Source organism: Canis lupus, chromosome 18 (genome assembly GCF_003254725.2).
Source record: "Canis lupus dingo isolate Sandy chromosome 18, ASM325472v2, whole genome shotgun sequence".
Classification (NCBI taxonomy): Eukaryota; Metazoa; Chordata; class Mammalia; order Carnivora; family Canidae; genus Canis; species Canis lupus.
Window position 1 is genome coordinate 8,856,283 of NC_064260.1, and position 25,677 is coordinate 8,881,959.

Genomic DNA, 25,677 nt, shown 5'->3' on the forward strand with positions numbered 1-25,677 from the left:
CTAGCTGGTGCCTGGAGACATATGGTGACTTCTTCCCTGCCAAAGAAACCAAGCCTGTGTGCCAGAGACTTAGCCAACCAGTGCTGGCTCTCAGGCCTGCCTTCCCTTGGGATGATAAATGAGCACCTCCCGGCATTGTTGTTTGTTTGGGGTCCAGCAGCACTCTCTGAGCTCCCGGGTATCACAGTGTCAGGCACACAGAAAAGCAGAGAATCCGATCAATTGATAGGAGAGACATGATAGAGCAGCATCCTTCTCTGATCTCTTTGCTGATAGAGAATGCAACACAGTGGCGCCCACGTTCTGCTCCAGCAAGTCAGTCCCCTACACCAGCTCAGGAAAGTGCTTGCAAAAGCAAAGCCTGCTGCTCTCAAGTTCAGTGACTTCAAGTTTCATTGCTCTGTGCCAGCTGGGGTCATTTTTCTTTAGAGTTCCTGAGGATGCTTGGCATCCCTTCCTTTCTCCCCCACCTCCCTTCTTTAAGTTTTCTTAGTTGTTTAGTCAAGAAAAATTAAAATCTACATATGATTTTTTAAAAATATCAAACAGGTACAGAAAGTTATAAAATGACTGTTGGTTTCTCAGATTCCAATGCCCAACTTTCATTTCTCTATCCCTGGTAACTACAACTATTACTTTTTCTGTAATACGTACTAATCGTGTGTGTGTGTGTGTCTCCATAGCACAGTGATTAGCAGTTAACTTGGAGTCACACTGCCTGGTTTTGAATCCTGGATCCACAAGGCAATCTATCTTGGGTTTCCAACTCACAGAGGGCCTCTTAACAGCACCTATCTTTGAGAGTTATTTAAGTATGTAAAGTACTTAAAATAGTACCTGGTAGATAGTCATAATTAAATAAGCGTTGGGTTTTATTATTTTTACTGATATTATTATCATTTATGTAGAGCTCCTTTTTAAGCATTTACACAAATGTACTAAAGAATTTTTTAACTTTTTAATTTTTTTCATCAAGTGAAAAAACTATAAGATCTTTCCCTGTTAGCACAGATCATCTCATTCTTTTTTAATAACTACATAGTATTAGCATATTAGCATATCATTAGCATATAGTGTAATATTAGCATCAGATTTTGTTGTATGAATGTACCTTTTAAAACCTTATTAACTAGATTCCTATTGACTGGCATTTGGGTGTTTCCAATTTTTTTCTATTTTGAAAACTTTTGTTAGTGTATCTCATCTCAGTGGTAAATTTCTAGCAGTCAGATCATATGGTCAAAGAATTAATACATCTTTAAATCACTTTTTCACTTTTAGCATTTGAAATTTTGATCTATTTGGAATTTATTTTTGATAAACTGTGAGGTGTAAGGATCCAGGCTTGTTTTCTTCCAGATTGATGACCAATTTTCAAATACTATTTATTAAGTAAAAGCCTCCTTTCTTTACAAATTGAAAGCCTATTTATTACATATTAAATTTCCAGATTTGTTTTTAATATTTATTGTTTTGATAATCTATATGGTTATTCTTATGTACCATTTTTATAAAGTGGTAAACACACTGAAAATTCTTATAACTTGATGGGATGAGCACTGGGTGTTACACTATATGTTGGCAAATCGAACTCCAATAAAAAATATATATAAAAAATTCTTATAGATTGTCAATGTATCTATGAAAACAATGAGTCAATATGTAACTCTCATTTCCCCACACATACCCAGTTGGTTATTATCAATTATTTTAAATTATTTTTGTCAGCATACTAATTGGAAAATATTATCTTGGCTTTTTTATTTTAATAATTCAAAAGTAGACTTGAACAAATTTTTTTTTAGATTTTATTTAAATTCAAGTCAGTTAACATACAGTGTATTATTTGTTTCAGGTGTAGAATTTAGTGACTCATCAGTTGCATATAACACCCACTGCTCATCAGATCCTGTGCCCTCCTTAATGCCCATCACTCAGTCACCCTACCCTACCCCCCTACCTCCCCTCCAGCAATCCTCAATTTGTTTCCTATAGTAAAGAGTCTCTTATGATTTGCCTCCCTCTCTGTTTTTATCTTAATTTTTCCTTCCCTTCCCCTATGATCATCAGTTTTGTTTCTTAAATTCCACTATGAGGGCAGCCTGGGTAGCTCAGCAGTTTAATGCCACCTTCGTCCCAGGGCCTGATCCTAGAGACCTGGGATCGAGTCCCATGTCAGGCTCCCTGCATGGAGCCTGCTTCTCCCTCTGCCTGTGTCTCTGCCTCTCTCTCTCTCTCTCTCTCTCATGAATAGATGAATAAAATCTTTAAAAAAAATTCCACTATGAGTGAAATCATATGGTATTTGTCTTTCTCTGACTTATTTCACTTAGCATAATACACTCTAGCTCCATCCACGTTATTGCAGATGGCAAGATTTCATTCTTTTTGATGACTGAGTAATATTCCAGTATATATATGTCGTGTGTGTGTGTGTGTGTGTGTGTGTGTGTGTGTGTGTATCAATTGATGTACATTTGGGCTCTTTCCATAGTTTGGCTATTGTTGATAATGCTGCTATAAACATCAGAGTGCATGTGCCCCTTCTAATCTGTATGTTTTTATTCTTTGAACAAATACCTAGTAGTGCAACTGCTGGGTCATAGGGTAGCTCTATTTTTCACTTTTTGAGGAACTTCCATACTCTTTACCAAAGTGACTACACCAGTTTGCATTCCCACCAACAGTGTAAGAGGGTTCCCCTTTCTCTACATCCTTGCCAACATTTTTTTCCTGACTTGTTAATTTTAGCCATTCTTACTGGTGTGAGATGATAGGTCATTGTGGTTTTGATATGTTTTTCCCTGATGATGAGTGATGTTGAGCATCTTTTCATGGTCTTTAAACAAATTTTCACATACTCACTTGCCATTTGTGTCTTGGTTTCTATAGGTTGTTAGTATTTTTCATATTTAGTTTATTTCCTTGATAGGTTCATGATTTGGATTCCATTGCACATGGAATGCCTGAGTGGCTCAGTTGGTTGAGCATCCAACTCTTGGTGGCTCAGGTCGTGATCTCTGGGTCCTGAGATCAAGCCCTGCATCAGACTCTGTGTTCAGCAGGGAATAGGCTTGAGATTCTTTCCTTCTCCCTCTGCCCCCTCAAAATAAATACGTCTTTTTTAAAAATTAAGATGTTTTCACTCTAATATACACACATACAGACATACACACACATCTCTTGCATATTGTCTTCTAGATCATTTGTGAATTTATTTTTATGTGTATGTGTTTTTAAGGAACTGAAATTTATTTTGATATAAGACCTCATAAGTTTTCTCCACAAGTATTTTGTTAATGTTTCAAATGTCTGTCCTGTTCTCAACATTATTTATTGACTATTTTAGCTTTTCAACACTGTGAATTCTAGAATTATCCAATTTTGAAATCCACGTTTATATGATCTACTCTATATCCAAGTATATTAATAATGATAGCTTCATGGTACAGTTAATGCATGGTTTGATTGATAATCCCTTTTTTCTCTTTTTCTGCAAAATTATGATGTCTACCTTTGCACATTGGATTTTTCCAGATGAAATTCAATATCATTTTTTAATTTTCCTTAGCAGTTTGAACTGTAATTTAAATAAATAAAATTATATAGGTTGGGTATTAACATTATTAAAATAAGTGATCCCTATAAAATATAAGCAGAAAAAAATCTTTCCAGTTATTGAGTAACATCAGAGACTTGCTATGTTTATGATCTATGAATGATTTATAGTCTGCTCTATGATTTGATATATTTTTCCTTCATCTAAAACTCTCCCTTGATTGTGATGTTTTCCATTTCTGATGCTGCTTTGGGTATAGGCTTTCTGTAATACCCATATCTGTAGACTTATGAATGAACTTACTGATAAACAAAATATCTAGTCAGAGCAGGTCTATTCCTCAAAACCTACAAAGGCTCCCATCTCACTCACAGTGCAGTCTAGAGCCCTACAACAGCCAATGGACCCAATGCATTTAGTGCTAGCTTTCTCTCTGTACCCATATCCTATTACTTTTTCTCTTACTCCATACCAATTATGTGGCCTACCTGATATTTTTAAATACCCGAATCCTCTCCCTCTTGGAGGACTTTGCACGTGGCTTGCACCCCCACTTCCTCAGGCCACACAGCTTTAAATGTCACCTGTCAATGAGGCCTTCCCTGACCATCCCTCCCTGTAGCTCTGCTGTTTGAAAGAGCACACTTTTATCCAACTGTTAAGCTCATCATATCACATGATAAATTGTCCGTCTCCTTCACTAGATCCCCTTTATAGTCAGGGACTTTTGTCTGTTTTGTTCAGTGCTGTCTCCCAAGGCCTAGAACAGTGCTTGATATCTAATAGGCCTTCAATAAATGTTCTCTGAGTGAATGAATAAATGAATCTTTTCAAAATTCAGTAGCTCTCTCCAAGACATGATATAGTTTAAGTTTTATATGTAAGTTTTCTTTCAAGTCCTTTATATATACATAATTTACATTAAAAAATATATAATTCCTATTTTTACAGTGTAAAGAAACATGTTCTTCCAATCTATTTTTTAATTGGATATTGTTTACACATAAGAATGCTGTTGATTTTTTATTTTAATTTTGTAACTAGTTTCTTATTAAATGATATCATTCTGATAATTTTTTAATTGATTCTTTTGAGTTTTCAAGGTATTCAATAATATAGTATGCAAAGAATGATAATTTATGCATCTGCATTACAATTATACCTGCTTTATAGATGTTCCTTAATTGCATTGTCTAGTTTTAACAGAGCAAGAATAAATATAGTAGTTACAGAGGACATCTCTCTCGATATTTAATGAGAATGCTTCTAGTGTTTCTTCATTAACATGGTGAGAGCTTTCCATTGCATGTATTATACGTATACATATACACATACATATATACATATGCAAAATGTCACAGAAATAGCCACTGAGTTCTATGTCAGTGCTTTTTTTTAAGTTAGCAGTGGATATTGAATTTTATTAAATTATGTTTTGACATATTTGAAATAAGTATGCCTTTACTTTTTCATTTATTTATGATGAATTATATGCTTTATTAATAATGGACTATATTTGCATTCCTGAGAAAGACCTATTAGATTATGTGGTAGTTTTCTTTGAGGGTGCTGCTGAATTTTATTTGCTAATGCTTTTAAGGTCCTTGATTTCATATTTATAAATGAGATCAATCCATAGAGTTTATTTTTGCTACCATTTTCTACCATTCAAATGTATCAATCATCTTTATATTATATAGTTGTTGATTTCTAAAATTGTTTTAATCTTATTTTTTCTGTATTCTTTCATTGATACAAAGCCTTTTTTCTTAGTTGCTAATTTTCAATGGTGTCAATTGAATTCTTGATATTTCTATAATATAGTTATTCTGTAATTGATTTATTTTGATCCTGCATTTGTTTCCTTAGCTTTGAAATTGTTTTCTATTGTTTTAATGTGTTGTTCTTGATGTCTTTCCTTTAGAACTTTTTGTTCTGTTTAGGTTCTAAAAAGAAAAACACATTGCAAGGAATTTTCTTCCATTTTCTGGTTTATATCATCTTACAGAATGTAAGCATTACCTGTCTTATACATCCCCTTCCTTCCCTGCATGCTTACTGTAGTGGAGTTTTTGCATAGTTAGCATCAGTAGTGTGCTGGAGTGGATTCATGAGTGTCAAATGTTTACATCTCTTCCCAACTTTACAGTCACTGATGTCACTTGGTAGGTTGAAAATGGCTATGGTAGGAGTACTTAGGTCTGGCAATTAGCAATTGGTACAAATTGTTGTACCCCCCACACACACACATACACACCCCAGCTTGTTATACATTTACTAGCATAATCCTAGTTATCATTATAATGATACCATGTAATCTGTTACCATAGTATTTCTTTTTGTCACATTTATGTTATGAGCAAGTCCATAAAGCATATTAGATCTTTGTTCCGATGACGTTCAGATGAATTCTCCTAGACATTTGTCAACTTGACTTGCTTTCCTCCTTAGGGCTTCAGTTTGGAGTTAGCATGGTATGTGTTTTCTTGAGCTTTTCTCCTTTTCCACAAATGCTTGGAGAGAGTAAGGGAAGGCTACACTTTTCTAACTTAATAAGCCAGTGTACTTAGAGGGCTTGATTACTGCCTTTGACAGTTTGGTTCAGGGATGTGTACTAGTGTTCACTCTTCCTAGCACAGGACATCTCTCTATCCTGTTCGGGGTACCTGCAGGTTTAGAAATTCTGCCTTCCATGCTATTCAGAACACATCCCCAGAGTGTTCTTATATAACCTGCTCTAGGTGCTCCCTTCCCTGCTTTGCCCACAGCTCTTAAGCAGCTGTTCCCTTCCCCTCCCAGCAAAGCAGGGGCAAAATGACTAAAACCCGCAGCTGTGGACTACAACTTCTAGTTTAGAAATAGAAACAATTCCTTAACTGAACTCTATTTCCTTTCCTTTCCTTTTTTTTTTTTTCTTTTTTGATGTTATTTTTGTAAGATTCCATTTATTTATTTGAGAGAGTGCTCATGCTTGAGCAGAGCAGTAGGGCAGAGGGAAAAGCAGACTTCCCACTGAGCAGGGAGCCTGATGCAATGTGGGGCAATGCTTGGGGATCATGACCTGAGCAAAGGCAGCCACTTAAACGACTGAGCCACCCAGGTGCCCCCTGTTTGCCTTTTCTACTTAGGACATCTCACTCCTTCAGGACTCATTCTCTGAGTTTTGGTTCTTTTCTCTTTTGTCTTCCTTCTATTCAGCTAAGTGCCTGTTTACCCTTGAAGACTACAGCTCAGGGTGACTCCGATTCTCTGGGGAGAAGTCTTGCCCAGTTCTCTGTTTGTTGAGGTGTCAAAGAGGGGCTTCTGATTTTGTTCTTCCTCACCCGCTGCCCAAACCTCCATATTTGCTCTTGTCTAAATCTGCCTCAGTTGAGGGTTGATCATGAAAGTTTATTCTGAAGTCTCTACTTCTTTTTCTGACTGATTCTGAGGATCATAGTCAAGAGTACACCAGTTTCCAAAATTGGTTATCTGTCTTTCTCTTTCCTCATTCATAATTTTTGAAAGGTCAGGGCACCTGGGTGGCTCAGTCAGTTAAGCGTCTGCCTTCAGCTCAGGTCATGATCCCAGTGTCCTGGGATGGAGCCCCACATCGGGCTCCCTGCTCCATAAGGAGCCTCCCTCTGTCTCTCCCTCTGCCTACTGCTCCGCCTACTTGTTCTCTCTCTCTTTCTGCCAAATAAAAATCTTTTACAAATAAATAAACAAACAAACAAACAAACAAATAAATAATTTTTCAAAGATCATGATAAAAAATTGTACCTTTTTTTCCCCCTGCAGGTTTGTACATGTTTGATGCTGTGTACTCACTTTGAGTTCATTTTGGGAGATTTTAGTAAATACTGTAAGATCTTTTTGTTTACCAGATTTCCTGAAATCTCCTACTCCTGGCCCTATTTTTTGATAAGACTGGTCAAAGAAAAATGAAGATATGATATCAATAATATCACTGGGTATGTAATATAGAATTAGATGAGTATTTTTGTGACCCTTCTCCATTTACTCAAATAGGACTGATTCAAGTGGAAGAAGAAGTGAATGTTGCTTCAGGTTCAGTGCTTTCTGACTGGTTTAAGTTCACAAAAGCCTTTCAATGTGGATTGGGATGGTCTTATATGGAAACAATAGAATAGTTCACTGACTGTGTTTAATTTATTGGGAATTGACTTTCTTTATTTTAGACAATATGAAAAGCTACCAATCTGGTTATGCACACTTCAAGGTATGGTAGTAGTAATTCTATTACACATATTTAGATCAAGTGATTTTTATCTGTCAAGAGTACAATTATGTATTTACAAGATGTAACTGAACATTTGAGACCGTTTTGCCCATTCCAATCGCTTGAGCAAGTTTTCTAATTCTTTTGAGGAAGTAGAAAGCTAAAGATGCTAGTTCCTGTCCTTATTAAGGCAGGCCAGACCTACAAACATTGCCGTAAACAATCTTTGCTACCTGGTGAAAGTAGGCAGATCAAACAAATTCTGCAACAACAGAAACTTTGTACCTGCCTCAAGCTCTCTGCATCATACTGGAAGAGAATAAAATGCTAAGCAAAAGGATTTAAAATTAGTCCACTACTGCTGAGAAGTTTGATCAACATGTGTTGGAGCCTACTTTTGGTCAAGCCCTTTATACATCTTGTCTCGTTTCATCATCATCCCCACTTCAAGATGCAGATTCTGTGATTGGCATTTGTTAAGGGTGAAAATAGGGTCTTAGGAAAGTGGCTTGAACTTACTGCAGATCACAGGGCTCATAGGGGTGGAGGCCGACTTTTAATCCACATCTCTGAAAACTTTTGGTTATTCTGTAATACATGTCTGAGGAGTCCAGCAAAATCTGTCTTGGGAAACTGCAGTCAGTCTCAAGAATAAATTACTTAGAACTTGTCTGTGTGGCCACTGTGAGTCAGACTTAAGGCCACTGTCGTTGGTTGGACTTGTTCATTAAGTGTTGCCTGGAGGCTATAAGAAGAATAAAAAGCAGTCAACAATAGTTAATTTTAATGACAAAGCACAGGGACAATTGACTATTAACTCACTGAATCTCTGCAAAGGCAGACAAACTGACCAAGATAGAAACTTTATATTTTTTGTCAGTATTTGAAGCAGGGGTACTTGCTCTGCTGGGCACATAATATCATTAAAGTCCACACTAGAATCACAAATGACTATTTGGATCAAGCACCAATCTTGAGAAGTAGGTGTGAAAAGGAAAGAAACAAAATAAAACAAACCTTTCAGTCTATTATTGTATCTATTATATATCTCTCCATCTGATATAGCCAGTTTTGTTCATGACATTTACTGCTTTATTTTTTTTTAAGATTTTATTTATTTATTCATGAGAGATACAGAGAGAGGCAGAGACATAGGCAGAGGGAGAAGCAGGCTTCCTGCAGGGATCCTGATGTGGAACTGGATCTGGGACCCAAGAATCATACCCTGAGCCAAATGCAGATGCTTAACCACTGAGCCACCCAGGCGTCCCAACATTTACTGCTTTAAATAAAATGAATTATTCAGCTATTGACCAAATTAAAGTAATTTGGGTCTATTGGTACAAAGTTTAAGAAAGTAAGTTGTGTCCATAATGAAAATGTGTACACACACACCATGTACTTGGAACAAAGGGCATGAGGTGAAAAAAAAGTTTCACTGTTCTTCAGACTCACATTTGTATGTAAAAATAGTCTTTTGTTGTTTTAAAAGATATGATTTTTATCTTACCTCTTCTTTCTCAAAGGATAATGCTCAGTGTGTGACAAAAAGAAATAGAGAAATATCAGTACTCTCTCTGAGACTAGTTTGCCACTAAAAGTTGTCTTTTTTTTTTTTTATTGAAGTTCGATTTGCCAACATAAAAGTTGTCTTTCAATTACTTGATTAGAGAAACATGGAGGAAAAGCCAGATGTTGAGTCTTGAATACATAATGGAGAATCCCATTGCTCCCTCCAGTCAGAGAGCAAGATTGAGCCAGATTTAAAGCCTGTGGGAGAGAGCCAGGGGGTCAAGGCACAGGGAGGTCTGGCCCGGAGAGCCTGGATGATGATGACAGGATGGAGGAAATATCTGCACAGAACAGATACACCCTAAACAGTCATCATACATTTAGCATCTCTATTTGGGATGACCTCTTCTTATTAAAACACTCAGGCTCTCTGGGGAAGTTCATAGACTCAGGAGAGGTATTGCTTTGTTCTAGACCAAAGTCTGAACTGTTACTTGAGGGTCGTTGGGAATACATTATAAGGGCATCATCTGTTCCACTGTTTTCATAATTTCCCCCATATTCAATGTTGACCAGGAAAAAATGTAGACAGAAGGGTAATGACTACATAGGAAAGGGAACAGCTAGCTATTACCTTGCTCATTTGATGGATATAAACAACAGTATTAGATATTTCTGGCCACAAAACGTGTCTTCCGATCAAAATTTATTAAATTTCTTTGCTCTGCAATGTCAGTTTATTAAAAATCCACTTCTCCAAATACATATATAGATCCATAAGGACTTTGAGTGTTAAGATTAGATGTAAAAAAAAAAAAATTGTCACTAAGTGCAGACATTTTCTCCTCTTTCCTTTAGGTGAGAGGGAAAAATGTATTTTCCTTTTAGTATATTAAAATTATACCCAGTTGCCTTGAGCCAGTTGCGACTGTATGAGCCAAGCACTAACCAGAACCAGCACTTTTGATGCCCTAAATACTTGGTTGTGCTTGAGTCCAATGAAACTCTTACAACCTTGGATTCCAATAAATGTGCACATGGTCAGGGCAGCCCGGGTAGCTCAGCAGTTTAGTGCCGCCTTCGGCCCAGGGTGTGATCCTGGAGACTCGGGATCGAGTCCCACGTCAGGCTCCCTGCGTGGAGCCTGCTTCTCCCTCTGCTTGTGTCTCTGCCTCTCTCTGTGTCTCTCATGAATAAGTAAATAAAATCTTTAAAAAAAATGTACATATGGTCAGATTTTGAGAACATTGATTTCTGGTGATTTACTGACCTCAAAGAGGGCATTAGTCTGAGGAAAGTTAGACTCTTTGCAGTGAAAACATACTGTCTTTGGTCATAGATAGAGCAAGTTACCAGATATCAATTTTCGAATTCCAGCACATTTGTAGATAGGCCTAAACCTCATTGGAATAGTCTGTTGAGGCCAAAGCCCAGAAAGAAAATTATCTCATGCTTCTAAAAACAAACAAACAAATATGGTTCCTGTGATGACAAGAAAATATACAAGAAGCATTTTCTCTCAAGCCTAGGCAAACATATGTAGAAAAGGTTTGGCGATTTTAAAAGTAACTTTATTCAGATTTATAATGGTTTGAGATCCTTGAATGATCCTTAGTATGTACAAAGGAGGAGAAAGGGGAGAAGGAGATAAAAACTTCAGGAGCTAACTGAAATACCTTTAATTGAAGTTATTACTATTTCAATTTGAGATGTTAAATGCAAAGCAAATGTATCATCATGGGATAAATATGCAGCTGTCATATAATTGTTCCAAAAATTAAGAGATATTGACTTATCTGTAAATGAAGAAACCATGATGACTGAATAGCTTTTCTTGTTTTGTTTTTCTTTTAAAAAAATTACTGAGCTACATTCAGTATAACTTTGGCTTCTAGGAAGGAGAACCACCTTGGTTCTACCTTGAAATGCTTTTTGGATGCCTTCCTCACTCTCTTTTTATTCCTGTACATTTGGCATTAATCGTGTTTAAGGGTTTGGATGAGGCAGGAGCCCGGAAGAGATGTTAAGCTGTATCACTCAATAAAGCATTCCCTATTCAGCTGATTCATGGCTCTCTCAATCTTGGTGGAGTCATTCTTAGAATAGCAAGGTCCATCTGCCCTGGGATAACAGTAGCCACAGAAGAGCTAACATGGAGACCTTCGAGTACTGGGCCACATGGGCAAACGCCCTTGATTGGGAAAAAATAGCTCAACCTTTAAAATTGGCCTAAGGAATAGTAGATCCCCAATGCATTCTTCGAAGTGCTTTCCACCTTTAATTTAGATATTTCAAGGGAAATTTAATCCATATGTTTTGGATTCATTTGGACTTAACTCATAAATATGCTTCATCAAGGACTGCCAAGCTCTGCATTCACTAGAATCAAGTAGTTTCATGGGACAATAGTGCAGACGGAGGAAATTTGATATCTAAGAGTCCATCACCCAAACAAGGAAAAGAAACCTTCAGGTTCAAACCACTGTCTATAAATTATCTTAGAGCAGTAATTTACCCTGCACCACTGTCATGGTAAAATAAGCCACTTATGCCTGTGTGGGGTGCATACAAACGCACACACAATAGATATATGTCCTTTCCCAGAGAAATATCATAACACATGGTCTTTCTTGTCAGCAGTTCCGGAAAAGTTAACAACTCTAGAAAGGAAATAGAGGTTTCTAGCAGCTTTTAAAACCATATAGACTCTTCTCTCTCTCTGTCTCTCACTTTCTATCTCCTCTTCTCTCTTTGTCTCTGTCACATACATAAGACTACTACTGGGACTCTGTCAGTTTGCAGCCTGAGAATCCCTTTACCTTCTGTGATTCTCCAATTGGCTAGACAATTTTGACCAACTTGACTTTCTTGAGTTTGTACTGTAGAGCATCATTTGCCCAATATAAAATGATGTTACATTACCGAATGGGCTTTTTTCCAAACTAAATCTACCTTCCTCTGAGATTATTTTATGCCTTCCTAGGGCCCTGTGGCCTACAGATTAAGGATCCCTGCGTGTTCACTACTTGGAATGATGCAATGGACAGTGGCTCAATGAGAATAGTATGATAGTCCCTCTCCACCACTTATTAATTTATTTTTACTTAAAAGTTATAAATTCAAAATGAACAGCTTCTACATACTTTTAAACAAATGCCGTCTTTCAAGGCAGGGTGCACTTTTAATATCCTCTGTCATAACATCCGTGTTGAGGAGTTTTCAGAGGGAAGAACAGGGAATTCATGGCCCATTTCCAAATCAGATCAAATTTCTTGTGCCAGTGGCATCTAACACCTCAAAGGATCGAAGGGCATCTAATAACCAAATACATTTAAGGTATTGCAGAAGCCTCTGGCATGGTTGCTATGTGCACATTCTCATATAGAAAGTGAGAGCAGAGGGAGTCTTGGGGGGGGGGGTGTCAGGTAGGATTCTGGAATTCACACATACCGAATTCTCAACTTTTCAGTGAGTATGGACAGTAGTGCCACCTTGGACAAAGCCCATCCTTGCAGGCTTAAGATTGCTTGAGCTAATGTTATCAATAGGCCATATTCCCTTAGCATTTCTCACAGAAGAGAGCATTATAACAATTATCATGTCTGTTGGTTTGAAGTGTGATGAAAAGGAGGAATAATGATAAGATTGTGGACAACTACATAATAATATAAAACATTATGGGGGATGCCTGGGTGGCTCAGCGGTTTAGCGCCTGCCTTCGGACCAGGGTATGATCTTGGAGTCTGGAGATCGAGTCCCACATCAGGTTCCCTGCATGGAACCTGCTTCTCCCTCTGCGTGTGTCTCTGCCTCTCTCTCTCTCTCTCTCTCTCTCTCTGTCTCTCATGAATAAATTTTTAAAAATCTTAAAAAAAAATTATGTAACTACCTCTTAAACTACACAGCATCTTAGACCAAATGTCCAAAGATTTTTTACTTATGCAAAACAACAACATCCCTCCACAGGAGAGGACTATATACATCTTCTATTTCAAGATAGAGTAGGACAAGCAGATTCAAAAAGGCACAGAATCAACTCAGATTGTTCTTCTTTTCTACAGATGGAGCATGGTGTCAAGGGATGCTCATTTTCTTCCACTGTGCACTTTTACAGTAGGAAATGCCAATAGTGAATTTTTGTGGGGCCAGCATGGTGACTGCACTTTGCCTACAACCCTCAACTCATTTTGTTAGAAGTGGCGATTGGTTGAGGAATAACAAGCCTTCAGGAAAAGGAAAGCAGAGACAAAAGATGAAAGGGAAAAGAGAAACCAAGTAAGTAAAGAATATTTACTGGTTTCCAAGCAGTTGACAACCACCAAATCCCTCTCCTGGTTTCAGTGCAAGACAAATAGATTCACAAGGAAGGAATTGTAATTCTTAGCACTGAACTGAGGCAGTCTTAGCCTAAGCTGCCAAACCCTGCTTAGAACCTTGGCAAACTTATTTGGGTTACTCCACCAGCCCCTTTCTATCTCTTTCCCCACCCGTAGCCTCCAGGCATCAAACTGCTTCTGAGCAGCTGACCTCAGCCCTACCCTAAAGCACACAAAGTAGCATTCTCCCTATTGCTATGTGTTTCACTAGTATGGGTGTCATCATCCCTGACAGTTACACTCCTATTTCTTTCAAAGGGCAGTTTCAACTCTGTCTGCCAGATTGATTTATTGATTGATTCAGTGATTCAGTGATTGATTTACCTGAAAAGTCTGTTTGGCTTCTCAATCTTAAATTATAATTTTTGCAACATTTCTATAAGGTGGATAAAGTATTTACCTCTAACTGACTTTATGTTTTAAATGTGATTTGATTAAAAAATAAATAAATAAAATAAATGTGATTGGAAGTGGTTTGCATTCAGCCTTGAGCAGGCTTCCCTTTGTTATCCTCTGAAATGTCCTAAATGATGAAATAGGGGTGGGAGCCCCGTGAAGTGGAGGTCCCCAGAGAGAACCTCTTATTAATTGCTATAAAGTACAGTCTGGGCTCTGAAGCACTCCATTTAGTGTCAGTTCTCTTTCCCTTTTGAGACTTACCAAAAAAAGTGGGGCTTTTGTAAAGAATGGTGGAGGGAGGCAGAGTGGTGGAAGAAGGAAAAAGGTCTGGGGAGTGGTTAGCTTGGAAAAGAATAGGAAAGCTGCAACCTACAGCCTCAATAAGGACATCAATACCGTGAATCAGGAACCACGATGGGAAGGATTTCATGGGAACCAGTGTAATGTCCTTCTGGTTTTATGCCCCTTGTGCCTATATTGGGATCGGCCCTTGAATCCTTGTCCTGAAGAAGACATCAGCACTTGTCTATGGGAGCAGTACTAAGTGGAGAAGCCAAGGAGACCATGTCCCACTCCATGGCCTGTGTGGTAGGCAGCAGCACCCCAGGACCTACTCACAGTGGACACCTTCTTAAGAGGAATGCCGAACAAGCCTTGAGCCAGAGGATCAACTCAGGCTGAAATCAGACTGAGCTCTGGGGTGTTAGAACGCTTAGTTTCATGATGACTGGTGGAGAGTTGCCACCACACTAAAAGGAGTGAATGCCCAGTAAATTGGGGAGAATGGAGAAACAGCATGGTCAGAAGATAGCCAGACAGTTACTTCTTATCTTCAGTCCTGGAAGGTTTCAAGCTATGAAGGATAGATAGCAGACAGTTAATGTGTATATCCATCTGGATTCCATCCTTGTTCTTTTGGTGATAGCACCTTAATATTCCCTGTGGAAACCCTCTCCTACTCTTGGTTTACCCCACTCCCTGCCTCAGTGTAGACAGGTTTCCTGAGCCTCAGTCAATCAGGTTTGCTTGGCCACCATGATTGGTACAGGCTTGAACATGTGAGCACTTTGGGATCAAAGAGAAAATTGCTTAGGACTCTGTTGGAGCTGTTGGCAAAGAAATGCTCTGTTCCCCCTGTACTTGCAGGTGGGATGATAGAAGTCTAAAGTTTCAGAGATGAGGAGAGGCAAAGCTGCTTTCATGACACCCCTTGGGTTTCTGCCTCAACACCGCTCTCAGACTTTTCAGTTAAGTGATCAGATATATTTCCCTTTCTGTTTCTGCCGGTTGCAGTTGGTTTTCCATTGCTTGCATCTAGAGATCTTGACTAATATAGAATAACATCAAGTTTTTTAAAAGGTGGGTAAGGGACTTACCCCTAAAAGTGTAAAACTTAAAAAATGAGCAAGCAAGTTCATTTAACTAGAATAAGAGTCCATATAGGAGAGTAATGAGAAAACCATATGATCATCTCAATAGATGTTGAAATGCACTGGACAGATTCCAACACCATATGTGATGTTTTTAAATAAAAGATTTAAGTAGAAATGGATGGCTACTTCCTTATCATAATCAGGAACATCTATTTTAAACATCATACTTAGTGATGAAATAGTAAAGGCATTCTAATTAAAATTAGCTGCAAAACTGGGTAGGTAGGCAAAGAGGTAGGTAGACCAATAATTTATAGATTTGATACTTGCGTGAATTCCAGAAACAATTATATTTCTTCATTTGTTCTTGGAACTTGACCAAATGGTTCTAAAGTCCCAAAAGCAGATGAGAACTGCTGAAAGATAGTAAGGTAGATTTGAGTACAACAATAATGCAAGTGGTATATTTCCAGTGTAAAAATCGATGAATCAGTGGAATTGTTCAATAAATGTAGTTTATGAAATTGATGACTTGCAAGGAAATGAAATGAATTTTTATTTATTAAAAATTTAACATTTAATATGTAGCCGATCTTGGCTACAAAGTTTTTAAAATTAAAAGCAATACGAAAAAGAAAAAAGAAGAAAAAGTAGAAGGATATTACTCAGGAAATGATCAGTAGGTTACCTGGACTATACATAACACATCTCAGGAAAACGTAAAGATAAGCATCAACGGGGAGCGGGGGTAGTTACAAAATATCTGATGCTTAATATTCTTCATGTTAACCTTTTTTTTCCAATTCAATAAGGAAAATACTTATTTACTAACAGAATCCTAACAAAAGGAGATAGTTTGATCATTCTCAGGGCAAGAAATAAGTTGCAAATGGTCTCCACAGGAAACAGGCACTCCTGCAAACTGCTAATGGGAAAGCAAACTGTTTAAACCTTTCTGGAAAGCAATTAGATCATAAGTGTCAAGAGCCTTAAAGAGCCTTAAAGAGTTCAGACTTTCTGACCCAGTGATTCTGCTCTAGAATACATCCTGAGGATACAGGCAGAGGTATAAACACACCAGTACAAGATGGTTCAGAGCAGCTTTGTGTAAAACAATAAAAATTGGCCCAACTGAATAAGTAAATTCAAATATAACCATTTTAACTTAAAAAAAACCCACAAAGGTATTTTCCAACAATTTTTGAAAATTTTCAGTGTTTGAACATTATAAAGAATGTTATTTGTTAAATGTAGGTGTTGTAGTTATGGATAATTTTTATTACTGATAAAAGTTTTTTTTTTTAATTTGTCTGATTTTTTTTATTCAAGAAAGATCCGTAAGATAAATGAAAGGCAAAACTGTAGTTAGTCATTTTATATTGTCTCCTACTAACATAACAACCTAAAAGTGTCAGGATTTTTTATTTCTTTAATCAAATTATACATTGAATGTACATAAACATGTGAGTTTTTATTGCATACATTTTTACTTTTAATAAATGGAATTTATTAAACATACAGATAGTTGTACTTTTATGTATTTTATTTAAAGTTCACCTCAAATTGAAAAGGTTTTTTCAGAGTCATAGTTTGAAATAGGACTACCAAATTTAGTTGGACATGATTTGTTTCTGTGGATTCCCCGGTCACCTTAACTCCAGTAGAGGTTGAGGGGAATCTTCTTCCTCTGGTCTCTTAGGCTTAGACAACATCTAGGGGGACAAATTAAAGGTTTGTAACTTTGAGATCAGGTGCTGTTCTTATGCATTTAAGTCTCTCTCTTATGTGTTTTAACTCTCTCAACACCTGGCATCCTATTGGACATTCATTCCATCAGTATGTATAGGTGTATAGCTAAGCAAATACTTTGGCCTTTCTAAGCCTGTTTCATCATCTGTAAGATGAGGATTATGTGATACCATCAAGATAAAAGCCCTAAAAGGGTGTCCACACACAGTAACCACTATGGTCATTAGCTTTGCTGACTTGCACTGGCATCCCTGGCTGACTGCAGACCCACATTGCAGGTCACACAAGTAGAGGGGCATGGTGCCAACTCTGTGGTTGGGCCCACTTCCCAGATGGTCTCCTCCCTCTGCCTGGGCTGTGTTTTACTTCAGAAGAGCATTACCTGGACATGCCCAGGGCACAGGCATCCATCCAAGTGGTTCTAATGGTGTGCTACATGGTTAGAAATATATTCTTTGTAGGCCTTATGAATCATTTACTGATAGCAAGAGTCGGTAAGGGATTCCCACGCCTGATGCAGAGGTATTGTCTATCATTCAAACACCAGGCCAGTGGATGTGAAGACCTTGCATACCCTGGCTGCCATTGCCAGTCTCGCTTCATGGTGGCCTAAAGTTAAGAAGGCGCTGTATTAAACTGATGGTATACTGCTATCCGAGCCAGGCATACTGCCTACGGCCCTTTTCTGCATGTGGCCTGGCGTTGGGCTTTGATGGAGTGGTAGCTGGTGGACAAAGGAAGGACTTCATTGTCCTCTGGCTCATTGTTTTTTTTTTTTTTTTTTTTTTTTTTTTAAGAATTTGCTAACAATGCTACCTCATATTCCAGGAACAAAGTACCTATATAAAGCTAATCTTTAGGCAGGTACCATTGCCCACGTTGTGTTTGTTTTTCCTAGAAGTCCCTTATTAAGACCTCAAATTGAGGCACTGTTTTCAGTTGGAGATAAAACCATTTCCTCTTTTAAATACAAATACCCAAGGGGTGGTCAAATGATATCCTATACTCTATCCACTGTTTCTACCTTTCCAAGGATTTCTGAGAGCAGGCTTACTGGGGTGAGCAGTGCTGGCCTCTGGACAAAAGGAAATGGTGAGGACGCAGCCCACTACTGAGGAGGGAGGCCAGGAGGTGGCTTAAGACCTTGCTTTTGACATGGATGGAACTGGAGGGTATTATGCTGAGTGAAATAAGTCAATCGGAGAAGGACAAACATTATATGGTCTCATTCATTTGGGGAATATAAATAATAGTGAAAGGGAATAGAGGGGAAGGGAGAAGAAATGGGTAGGAAATATCAGAAAGGGAGACAGAACATGAAGACTCCTAACTCTGGGAAACGAACTAGGGGTGGTGGAAGGGGAAGAGGGCAGGGGGTGGGGGTGACTGGGTGACGGGCACTGAGGGGGGCACTTGACGGGATGAGCACTGGGTGTTATTCTATATGTTGGCAAATTAAACACCAATAAAAAATAAATTTATTATTAAAAAAAAAAACCTTGCTCTCATCCCTGACGGCTGCCCCAGGCTGCTTTAGGCAGCACAGGACCCTGAGTGCAGGTCCTGCCTCCATCCCTCTCTGGGGCCTCCATCCCTCTCATCTCTGTCCCTGTGTGACCCATACAAGGCCCTAGGGACCTTTGTATGTGTTCAAAACTTCCTTAAATGTTATTCTTCCCAGTTAAAGATGGATTTTTCTTGTTTTCTTCATAACAACGGATGCTTGCATGTTTTGGTACCTGCCTAGGCTAGAGTTAAGCAAAAATAAAAGTTTCTCTGAGGTTTTAAGCATGTCTGTGTCAGAGGCAAAGTGGGGAAGTATTCTGAGAGTTCCAAATTTTTGCCAAGCCCGAGTGATACATGGAATATTGTAGCAACCTCGCACTTTGTATTTTCTCTACAATGTGTTTAGCCTTTTCCAAATTTACCTTTCTTGGTAATCGCCTCATGGTCTGCCCATCTCCTGCCACACCTGAAGCTGGGAAAGGGGAGTGATGTCCGGTTGAGGAGGCTGCCTATCAACCAAGGACAGAGAATGCTAAGTTGTCTCAGAAAAGGTCATTGCAATAGGTGCTTTTTGTAGATACCTGGTTCGAACTTTCTCATGTCCTATCAGTGCCTTGATACCAGCACAATTGGGGGCTTTTAAATATACCCAGTGGACAGGTAACTTATTCCCCTTTTCAAACTAGGAAACTCTTGGCTGCCCGCAGTAAACTGAATACTCCTCTCTTGGAAATCTCAGAATAGGTCTGTGTGATATCAAACACCTATGCTGGGAAAAACAGGAGCAAACAAAGCCATAAGGGACTGCCTTTGAAATGGAGCCTGGGAAACCTTCAACCACATTGAGTGTTTGTTTGCTTTCCTTGTTTCCCTAGAACCTTGCTCACCTGGAGGCAACAGCCCGTACTTTGTCATTTGTTGGGATGAGGAGGGGCAAGGGAAAGGAGGCACTTTGGCTGGCTTGTCAGAGCATCCCCAGCGGGAAACTATTTAAAGAGTTCCTATCTTAAGTAACCCTCAACCAGTTGTTCCTTTCACTTGGGGATATGCCAAGGGCTGTGGCTGACTCAGCTTGGGCCCAATTCTGCTGTCATTACCTAAACCCAAAGTTCCTGGTTCCCTGGCTTTGGTGGAGAGTTTGCTGGCATAGAGAAGTTAGGGACAGTACCCGGACGGGGACCAGCTTTGCACTAGGTGTGTTTGAGGCTTTTATTTTCCTTTGTGAGGTCTAATTTCTGGTACCAAAGGGATTAAGGAAACCAGGAGCAGCCTAGTTGAGGACATATTAAGTCCCTGTGCTTCAAGCAGGAAGGTGGGAGAGGGGACACTGGCTTTCCTTCCTTGACAATGGAAGAAGAGTCAGGTCTTTGGAATCTTTCAGATGAGAGCAGATGTACCCCATTTACTTTAGTTAGGAGCTGCTTCTTATAAGGATGCAAAGGGAAGGGGCCATTCTTTACCAGACTGAAATATTATAATAAGACAAAACACAGACCTTGCTGCCTGGTTTTCCCTGAGCTGAAGGCCCATGGTTTTCTTTACTCCAGGGCTCTGCCATTGTGCTCCTGTGTTGTCTCCTTGTCTGTACAGTCATCAAGTTAACTGTGCAGCTTGAGTTTAAACTCCCCAAGGAATGATGTAGTTAGTCACTGTCTTGTACAGAGGGCCCATACCAGAGCTTTTCCCCCAGTCTGCCAATCGGCTGACTACTGTCTGGATGGCTACCTTTGTCCCTGATGCCCATCCTTGGCCTCCAGGTATAACCAGCTGGTGGGACCACATGGATGATGCATTTTGATTTGTGCATGAAGGACTGCCATAGCTGATGGCCTCGGATGAGGTTCATGTGGTAGGTACTTGGCATCATGTTTTGCTCACTTCTGGAGAAGGATGTATGATTGCTAAATACTCTAAATAATTTGAGGAACCAAAAATTTGACTTGGATTCTGCTCTAAGGGGAACTCAAAAGTAAGATGAGGAACAGTTTTCTAATTCCCGGAAGGGACTCTGAGCAGCTTTGACATATGGGAAACCCACCACAGAGCTAAGCTTCAGCACCCCCAAGGATGTCAGCATCTCAATGGTGAGTGTGGCTCCTGTGAAGAATCAGAGAGAATGAAAGAGGGGACACTGGAAGGGCTAAAGCAGGAGAAGGAGTATCCTGGGTGAGAATTGAAGATAACTGATTATAAGAATGCATGAAAACCATCTGATGACTCTAAGACTTGGTTGTGGGGCCTTTTGGAAAAGTCTGGAGCCCTAAACTGGCACGTGCAAGAGGATCCACTAAAACATGCTCTATGATAAGGAAAATGACAAGAAAAAGTCCTAAGGAAAGGAGTAGGGGAAGATAGAAAAATAAATTAGGGAATACTTGAACACCAACTTTGTAATAATGTAGCAATCAGGAGGCAATTCTGAGGTTTCACTCACTTGAGAATTTAGAAAGATATCCAGAATAACAGCCAACCCAAGAGCAATTACTACCTTCTTAGGGTAGTTAAGAGATTGAAGTGGTGAAGTGGCCATATTCATGTCATGCCAGATGGGGAGCCAACAAAAGTGGAGTTACAAGGAAAGTGCCATCAAGTGATGATTTGAGGTAAAAATGGTGAAAGCTTCAGAGCTGGAATTGGCAGAAAACTCAGGGTGTAAGTTTGTGTCTTGTGAAGCAAACCAAACGGCTAGCCCAGGTGAAGCAATATCCAATACTTGAGCTGCTGGCTAGCAATTGCGCACGCTAGACAATCCCATCCTGATTATGATGCTCAGTCCAACCCACCAGGTCTTGTGTCTACCTATAAAAATACCTGCAAGTGTTCCTTTACTTGAGACCTTATGAAGATGAAAGATTTGTTGAAATGGAAATGGATTATTTTAATGTACAAATCAATGCAAATTAATATGTAATAAATTCATCACTGATCAAAAAGAAGTGGCTCTGCTGTGAACTCACAGTTCTTCTTCATTTAGGGGCTGTGAGGAACTCCTAGGCCGGGAATGATCTAGTGTTGTACTGTGTTCCATCAAGTTCTGCTGATTTCCCTCCACATGGAAAGCACATGGTGCTTCCCTTAGCTGGTAGATCTTCCCTCACGATCTCATTTTATTGAATCAGAGCTTTTCCTCAGAGTTCTTGCTGACAAAGTTGTTCAAAGTTAATTTTAAGGTTAGTACTTATCAGGAGTTGCTAATAATTTTTGCTTTCTCTCAGTCCCGTCTGGAAATATTGATGACCTACTCTAATTGGATTGGCATTCTCTCCTATTTCTTCCCTAGCTCATCTTCTTTCTGTGTGGTTCTAAATTGTCTCTAAGATTCCCTGCCCTTGGTGGCCATGGAAGGAGCTGAACTCTGGATTTAACTTGGATGAAGATTAGGTCAGAGCATCCATCCCTGATATTAAACAGAAATATGAACTTGATGCCCTTTTCTGTGTAATGGTGACAGGAATCCCCTCCATAGCTGCAACTCAGGAATTGTTTCTCTTTAGCCATTTTATGCCTCCTATAGTGAAGACTGCCACCCCACTGACCAAAGATTATGTGTAGTTGTTGAAAAGCACCATGCCTCTCATTGTAAGAACTCCTGCTACCCACACTATGACTCCAACCATCATCACCACTACCTTATCCTTATGAATATCACAGTTTTCAAGATGCCTTCACAATCTCTGCCTTATTTGCACAAGTCCCATGACCTATTCAGAGTACCTGTTATTTCTCTGATTTTTTTTCAAATGAGGATCCTGCATCTTGGCAAGGTTACATATCCCAGGGTGAACTCTTGGCCCAAGAGCACATGGCTAGTAAGGGGCCGAGCTGGGGAAAACCAGATGCTGAAGACATTCTTAATGCTCAGGGTCCCTCCTGAATTCAACCTCTCCCCCCATCATTTGTCCAACTCCATAGGGTGCTGCTCTCTGAGAGCTGGGAATGAGGAAGTCCAGAAAGGCTCTGACACAAGTTAATTTGCATATGGTGCTGTTAAATGCTGATAAGTTTCAAAATGTCACCCCTCTCAGGGTCATTGCATTTCAATGAGCCTCATTCAGTTATGTGATATGAAGGAATGCTTTCCTAAATATAAAATTGCAAGCACTGATGAGAAGTTAGGGAGCGATTGGTGGGAAATGGGAACATTCTGACACCTCTTAAATCACTTTATGTCCAGGATCCCATTTGATGAACTCCCTATTCCTTGTGGGGCCACCCTGTCTCCGAGATGTTGATTTACACACCTGCCAGGAGCTTGAACGCAGGGGCTTCATTTCCATTCATTCATAGCAGGGTGTGTGTTGTGGTTTGACCTCACATTTGTTCACCTCTTCTCTTGCACTTTCCCAGTCCAGTTTTGCTTCTTTCAGTACTACCAGGTCTCTGACTGCAAAAAGCAACAGCCTAGCAATCCAAGCCTTGGACTGGTGGCAAGCAGCAAGGGTTAACTAGTTTTGCACAAAGCAAGCCTGGCTCAGCCCTGTGAATCTCTTTTTCACATTTGCTGCTTATTCATGACCCAAGCCCATCTGCTGCACGAGTAACCATCAGCCGCTCCTGTTTCAGATGTCAGCCACCCCAGCTGTTTCTCTCTCTCTGTAAACACGAAAGGAGGACGCAATTACCACAGTATTAATATTCTGGCTTAATTATTTCTATGCAGTGAAATGAAGACTGATGAAGTCCCCTCTGGGCCTACCATCACCTCAGCCCCACACAATGCACACACATAAAGCACAGTCCAGATTATAACCTTCCAGGAAGACCCAGGTGAACCTTGGAGGTTGTGCTATGACCTGAGCCACCTGGAAATGCCAAGGTAAACATGGTGTGTGCAGGAAAATGGACAATTCACTTGGGTCCCACAGGGCTTTGAGAAGGGAGTTTACACCGAAATTAAGAAAGGAGGTTTGAAGAGGCCCCATGTAACTCAACCTGACTCTTGGATTGTTTTGATAGAGACTCTAAAAGTCATAATAATTTCTTCTATCAGCGTCCTTTAAGTAAATGTCAAACATAAGCTATCCTTGAGAACAGAATTTCCCTCTTTGGTTTTTCTCTCTCATCTCGAGGCAGCAGGAACTGGCATGATTTGACTCATCAAGAAATGTTCTTTCAATTATTTCATAAACTTGTATTAAGCATCAGAACATCTTCCTGCAGCCATAAGCATGCCCCAAAGCACCTTGCATAAGGGGCTACAAGGTACGAGACTCCATACAGAACATTTCCTGCCCCCCAGTTGTCATGCTGGCTGATGCTGGGATAAGCACTTAAAAAAAAAAAAACGGATGAGATAGAACCAGTCTTCTGGCTTGAGTTCTTGGCTCTACCGCTTACCATGATCTTTGAGCAAGGCCCATTACCTGCCTGTGCCTTCACTCATTTATAAAATGAAGACAGGATTGTTGAGAAGATTAAAAGAGTTAATAGGTGTAAAGTGTTTAAAAGAGGCCCTTGGCACACACTCAGCAAAATATAAACGTAGGCAGCCCGGGTAGCTCAGCAGTTTAGCACCACCTTCGGCCCAGGGCCTGATCCTGGAGACCCGGGATCGAGTCCCACATCGGGCTCCCTGCATGGAGCCTGCTTCTCCCTCTGCCTGTGTCTCTGCCTCCCTCTTTCTCTCTCCCTCTCTCTCTCTCTGTCTCTCATGAATAAATAAATAAAATCTTAAGAAAAAATAAATGTTATTATTGTGTCTTACTTGTCTTAAAGGGCTCTCAGGTGATAATGTTAGGGGTGGAGTACTGGAGAAGGTCTCATGGAAGAGGCCCATGGAAGTCAAACCTTAGACAAGAGACCTCAATAGTTGGAGAAAAACTGGAGACCAAAGGAACAGCAAGTACAAACGAAGCAATAAAGCAACAAATAAAAGTTCTTGGCATGTTTAAAGTTAAGTCCTCCAGGGGATAAGAGATCAGGGTATGTGGTGGCAGAAAAGGGCAACAGAGTGAGCAGGGGAGTTAAGTTTGGGATAGATGAGAAAAAACCCTAGACCAAGGAATTAGGACATGTCCTCATACAGAATAGGAAGCCTTGGTAAGTTTCTAAGTGAGAAACTTCCTTTAAAAGGAGTCTAAGAGCAGACAGTTTGGAGAATGGAAGTGGCTAGCATGGGGAGACTGCTGACGGGTAAGGCAAGGCTCTGACCCAGGACAGTAGGGTGCCAACATGTGGATAGAGGGAGTGACCTGAGGGCTGTGTGGATAAGTGAGAAGTTCAAAGTGAAGACCACATTGGGGCTCAGGTTCTAGATGTTTGGATGGAGGGAGACCCCCTTTGCTGGCATAGAGAACACAGAAACGTGTGGAGGAGCATCCCTGAGGGATGGAGGTTGACTTGATTCTTGGTCCCTCTGTGATGTTCCTGAGGTACTCGACAACAGGGAGCAGGAGCCATGCCCTCCAGGTAGCATTTCCTTCCTCTGTACTTGAACAAGTTACTTCCCCCTCCAGCAACAGGTACAAGCTCTGAAATTCCACCCACCTTGCACTCAAGCCAGCCAAGCACTGCCTCACAGAGGGAGGGGATTCTAATGGGCTGGAGTTTTGGGTGGGTGTGGAGTTTTGTTCAGCTTATTCTAACTTGCTGTAAGAGTTCTGCATTTTATAATGGAGAGTTTTATTTTATGAAGCCGCTTTTTTGGGGGGGGACGTGCATAGACATGGAATGTGTCCATGCCTGTGTGTGCGTGCACATCAGTGTGCCTGTACATGACATACGTGTCCATGGTTCTGAACATGTCTGTATGTGCATATGTGTGCATGTGTGTGTTGGAGGAGGAGGTGAATCCAACAAGAAGAGTCAGATTTGCATGATAAAATTTCAGGTGCTTCTAAATGCTGTCCTCAAAACCCTCTTACCCATCCTGCTCCTCTGAAATTCCTTTAATGGAGGCCTGATCCTTGCCTTTTGTTCGGCTTAACGATACACACCACAGTGGGTAAAGTTAATGGGTAAATGCCCTCTCCCCCAACTTGA

At 39.9% G+C, this 25,677-nt stretch overlaps 1 long non-coding RNA gene across 3 annotated transcripts in view; it reads left to right on the plus strand.

The window, feature by feature from the left end:
* Nucleotides 1-25,677, plus strand: part of LOC112661430 (uncharacterized) — a 112,391-nt gene that overhangs the window by 63,673 nt on the left and 23,041 nt on the right. For all 3 annotated transcript variants that reach the window (XR_007403577.1, XR_007403576.1, XR_007403578.1), the window contains one exon: nucleotides 13,355-13,568. This is a non-coding gene — a long non-coding RNA (uncharacterized LOC112661430). The remainder of the gene's footprint in view (nucleotides 1-13,354; nucleotides 13,569-25,677) is intronic.